The following is a 6,000-nucleotide window of genomic DNA, read 5'->3' on the forward strand; positions in this document are numbered from 1 at the left end:
AAAACTTGCTATGGAAGGAACATAGCTCAACACAATAAAAGCCATATATGACAGACCCACAACTAGTATCATACTGGACAGAGAAAAACTTAAAATCTTTTCTCTAAGATCTGAAACAAGATGAGATGAAAGACAAGACAAACATGCCCACTTTCATCACTGTTATTCAACATCATACTGGAGGCCCTAGCTAGCACAACCAGACAAGAGAAATAATGAAGGCCATCCAAACTGAAAAGAAAGGAGTCAAATTTTTTTTTTTTGCAGATGATATAATGGAAAAAACTAACACCTGCATCAAAAGACTATTACAACTGATAAGCAAATTTAGTAAAGTTACAGGGTACAAAATCAACAAGCAATAATCAGTAGCATTTCTACATTCCAACAGCAAGAAATTGGAGAAAACAAAAACCGAGAAAGTGATTTTCACACCAAATTTCACTTGTGTCCATGTGAAGAGACCACCAAACAGGCTTTGTGTGAGCAACAAGGCTGTTTATTTCACCTAGGTGCAGGTAGGCTGAGTCCGAAAAGAGAGTCAGTGACGGGAGACACAGGGTGGGAGTTGGGGTGACGCGTTTTATAGGATTGGGTAGGTAGTGGAAAATTACATTCAAAGGGGGTTGTTCTCTGGCGGGCAGAGGCAGAGGACACAAGGTGCTCAGTAGGGGAGCTTTTGAGCCAGGATGAGCCAGGATGGGCCAAGCAAAGGAATTTCACAAGGTAATGTCATCAGTTAAGACAGGAACAGGCCATTTTAGCTTGGGCTGAGAGGCCTGACAGTAATTCCATTTATGACAGTCACAAATAAAATAAAATACATAGGACCTAGTGTGGTGGCTCATGCCTGTAATCCCAGCACTTTAGGAGGCCAAATTTGGGGATCACTTGAGGTCAGGAGTTCAAGACCAGCCTAGCCAACAGGGTAAAACCCCATCTCTACTAAAAACACAAAAATTAACCAGGTGTGGTGGCACATGCCTGTAGTCCCAGCTACTCGGGAGGCTAAGGTGGAAGGATTGCTTGAACCCAGGAGGCAAAGGTTACAGTGAGCCAGATCATGGCATTGCACTCCAGCTTGAGAGACAGAGCAAGACTCCATCTAAAAACAACAAACAAACAAACACTGAAAATATTAATGCACAAAATAATTGTATGCAAGCATGAGGTATAATGTGACATTTTTGCTGTATGTATATATGTTGAATGTATAAATCAAGCTAATTAGGTAAGCACATTTAAAGTATATTATTTTTAGCAATTTTGAAATATACATTACTCACGGTAGTCACCATATCATACAATTGATCTGTAAAACTCATCTCCACTGACTTATCAAAACTTTGGCCAACTCCTTCCCATTCTTCTTTCCACCCATCTCTCCCAGTCCCTGGTAACCATCCCTTTACTCTCCACTTCCATAAGTTCAAACTTTTCAGATTCTACATATAAGTGATAACATGTGGTATTTCTATTTCTGCGCCTTGCTTATTTCACGTAACATAAACTCCCTTTGGTTCATTCACATTGTCACAAATGGAAAGATTTCCTTCTGTTTCAAGGCTGAATAGTATTATACTGTTCATTTATACCACATTTTCTTCATTTCTTCATGTGTTGATGAGCACTTAGGATGATTCTATATCTTGGCTGTTGTGAATAATGCTGCAATGAACATGAGACTGCAGATCTTCAACATACTGATTTCATTCTTTGGAGATATATCTAGGAAGGAGCTTGCTGGATTATATTGTGGTTCTATTTTTAATTCATTGAGGTATGTCTATACAGCTTTCCAAAGTGGCTATACTAATTTATATTCCCACCAAGAGTATACAAGGGTTTTCTTTCCTCAACATCATCACCAACATGTTGGTAATATCTCAGTGTAGTTTTAATTTGTGTTTCCCTGATTATCAGGATTAGTGACTTAAAGCATATTTTCAGATATGCTGGCTTTTTTTTTTTCTCTTGACATAGAGAACCTGATGTGAAGATAAAATCCAAGGCTGGTGTATGCAGCCACAGCCAAGGAATAGCAGCAAGCACAAGATGCCAAAGAGAAATGTAATGGATTCTCTCCTAGAGCCTCTGTAAGGAGCATAGTCCTGCCAACACCTTTATTTCCATCCTGAGATACTGATGTGTGAATTTTTTTATCATGTGGAACTGTGAAAAAATACATTTTATGTTGTTGTCTGCCACCAAGTTTGTGGTCACTTATTACAGCAAACACAAGAATCTATATATCCTCATAAGTATTTTCCTGTATGTAACTCCTTGTTTATTTCGCAGAAGTACCAGGCATTGATGATCCATACATAAATAAATAGGTCCTGCATGTTTCCCTGCTCCTTTATAGAAGAGCCCAACACCTAGTTTCTAAACATATGGAATAGTACCACAGTAATCTAAGTACTAAGGAATGAGAGGAGAGTTTTTGGTTTTTGTTTTGTTTTGTTTCTGTTTTTGTTTTTGAGACAGAGTCTTGCTCTGTCGTCTAGGCTGCAGTACAATAGTGTGATCTTGGCTCACTGCAACATCTGCCTCCCAGGTTCAAGCAATTCTCCAGCCTCAGCCTCCCAAGTAGCTGGGATTACAGGCATGCACCACCATGCCTGGCTAATTTTTGTATTTTTAGTAGAGATGGGGTTTCACCATCTTGGTCAGGCTGGTCTCAAACTCCTGAATTCAGATGATCCGCCTGCCTTGGTCTCCCAAAGTAATGGGATTGCAGGCATGAGCCACCATGCCTGGTCAAGTTTTTGCTTTTAAGTCAACCTTAGGGAGTTTGGGAAATGCCACTAAAAGATAATCACTAATATTTGAGCAGAGGAGGAAGTCATATTATATTCTAGGAGTGATAACAATCACATGCTTATGGTTCCCTGTGATTGAGAATCACTCTATTTCCCAGTGTAAATTTGGAGGACCCACATAATATAAGTTCTGCAAGCTTCACATTTTGTAAATAAAATATCAATTAACATTTCACACTGTATTTATTGATGGAACTTAAGCAAGAAAACAAATTATCAGAAGTAAGTTCTTCTGTGTTATTTTAACTGGCTCTTAGACAAACAAAAACCCCATCCACAGTTATGATAACAAGTCCTACAATACACAGTTGCATTTTAGAAAGTAACAAATTTAATCTTATCTCTTTGAGTTCAAAAACCTTTAAGAGTAACCAAGTTTGTATTCCACCACTTTGTGTTAACAAGGTGAATAGACAACATTTACTTACAGTTTTGTCACATGTTGTTAATATCAGAGGTCAGTGTTATGCATATCACTCTACTGTTTTTTTTTTATGGATTTATTAGGCACACCGTAAAAGTTAGAAGATAAAAGATGTCATTTTAAATTGTGACAAAGTAGCAAATGTAAGTAGCCAGGCTTGCTTATTCTGCTTGCCTGCAGAAGTTTACGAAGCCCCTCACATAGTGACAGAGTGCAGCCCTCTGGAAGAATGCCCTGAAAATGATAAGAGGACAGGTTTTTATGTCTGTTGCATGAATCACTGTATATTTAGAAAAGATAAGTCTAATGACCCTGACCATTGCCTCTTCCTGTATATAAGATACAGGAATTCATGATTGTATGTCTATAATCTATAACCAGATGTGCCTTTGCACCCAAGCTTTTGATGATATTTTGCTCTAGTGGCAACTTTTATTAAAAAATTAGATAAAATTTCTGAGCACATGCGGATGCTCCACCATCTGGGTATGGTGGTGGCTCTTGGTTGAATTACTGTGTTGGAGTAGTCTAACAAAAACTTTCCAAAAGACTTTCCTGGGTTGTAATTCTCAGTAAAACTATGAATAACATTAACTTTAATTATTTGAAAGCTTGATTTTCTTCTTTTTAGTTAAAAGTTACCCTGCTATGTGATTCTCTCAAAACATTCATTATGTTTTGCAGGAGAAAAATAGCCTAAATATTAGGAAATGGTAAATAATAAGCATCACTTATCATATAATTTCAAAAGGTATTATAAAAGACTTATATTTTCTAGAATATTTTATATGCTAGCATTACTAGACTGGGTTTGATGGGAATGGATTTCTTGATGATTGGACAGGTAGTGGACATTAACTTTTGATTTTTGTGAATACGTTATGTTTTCAAATGAGTTTATTTTCCAGTTAATTTTTAACTTAAATAACATATGCATTTTTTTGATAACTGCAAATTATGCACAATGGAATCTTCCCTGAGGAAACAAGTAAATGTGTACAAAGATGTAATATGCTTATAGAGTTTTTTTTTTTTTTTTTTTTTTTTTGAGACAGAGTCTTGCTCTGTCGCCCAGGCTGGAGTGCAGTGGCCAGATCTCAGCTCATCACTGCAAGCTCCGCCTCCCGGGTTCACGCCATTCTCCTGCCTCAGCCTCCGGAGTAGCTGGGACTACAGGTGCCCGCCACCTCGCCCGGCTAGTTTTTTGTATTTTTTTAGTAGAGACGGGGTTTCACCATGTTAGCTAGGATGGTCTTGATCTTGTGACCTCGTGATCCGCCCGTCTCGGCCTCCCAAAGTAGAGTTGTTCTTAATAGAAACAGGGGAAGTAAACCTAAATATCTATAAGTGGAGATGTTAATTTTATTATATCTAAATCCATATAATTTACATAAAATTTACACAAACATTAATGAAGAGACAGTTATACTACCCTACATGTAATCTGTAAATACATTTGCAGATTGATGTCTTTTCAAGTCAGGGATGTCACCATTTCACTTTAAAATGAGAAAAGAGATAAGTAAATAGAGTTTCAGACCAGCAGACTAACTTTGATATGAGAAAAAAGAAAAATGGAAGGCAGACAGGAGGGTTAGAAGTAAGGAATCATCAAATAAATAGTTATGAAAGATACCCAGAATTAAATACGAGTTTATATATTGAGAATGGTTTCGGCCGGGCGCGGTGGCTCAAGCCTGTAATCCCAGCACTTTGGGAGGCCGAGACGGGCGGATCACGAGGTCAGGAGATCGAGACCATCCTGGCTAACACGGTGAAACCCCGTCTCTACTAAAAAATACAAAAAACTAGCCGGGCGAGGTGGCGGGCGCCTGTAGTCCCAGCTACTCGGGAGGCTGAGGCAGGAGAATGGCGTAAACCCGGGAGGCAGAGCTTGCAGTGAGCCAAGATCGCGCCACTGCACTCCAGCCTGGGTGACACAGCCAGACTCCGTCTCAAAAAAAAAAAGAGAATGGTTTCTCTGACAAGAAATGTGGGTAGAAATGCTCCACAAAATGAGATTGTAAGCCATAACAGAGCTATTATAATGCAGGATTCTGGATTCAATTTGGAAAACAGTTGAAGTAGTTTTAACATGCATAGGATGGATGTGCAGAAGGTGTTAATAGGATTTCCTTTCAAAAGATTACATTGAAGTCCCTATGTGAGGCTATACAAAAAAATACAGTTACATGTCTGAATAGTTAGGGCTATCTGAACAAATTTCACAGAGAACTGGGCCAAAGAACAAGCCTTGACACAGGGAAAGGAAGCACACATATGCAGACACACACACACACGTATGTAATGCTATCTAGCAGTGAATACAGTTTACAGTTATAATCATGTAAAAACTGAGATTTATGTATAATCTTTTTTTTAAGGTTTTTACTGTTATTTCTTTTTCTAGCTGTTTACTTTCTTGTATAATTTTGTATTTGTAATTTTTTTTAAGATGGAATCTTACTCTATTGCCCAGGCTGGAGTGCAGTGGTACAATCTAACAATCTTAAAAGATTCCTGAATAAGTAGTTGTGACTAATTCACCTCTTTAAAGGTTTGTTTTTACATTGCAGAAGGTAGATGGAACCTAAGACTGTGGAGGCATTCCAGGAGTTTTAAGCATCAGATGCCCCTTTTCTCCATGGAGACAGTTCCCAAAAAGAAACTATTTAGTTTGGAGAGTATAAAGCTTTCTTTCCTTCTCAAAAGAGATTAAATGGACAGAGTGTATGTATACATAAGTCAAGTTCA

This window comes from Macaca nemestrina, chromosome Y (genome assembly GCF_043159975.1).
Source record: "Macaca nemestrina isolate mMacNem1 chromosome Y, mMacNem.hap1, whole genome shotgun sequence".
In the NCBI taxonomy this organism is placed as follows: Eukaryota; Metazoa; Chordata; class Mammalia; order Primates; family Cercopithecidae; genus Macaca; species Macaca nemestrina.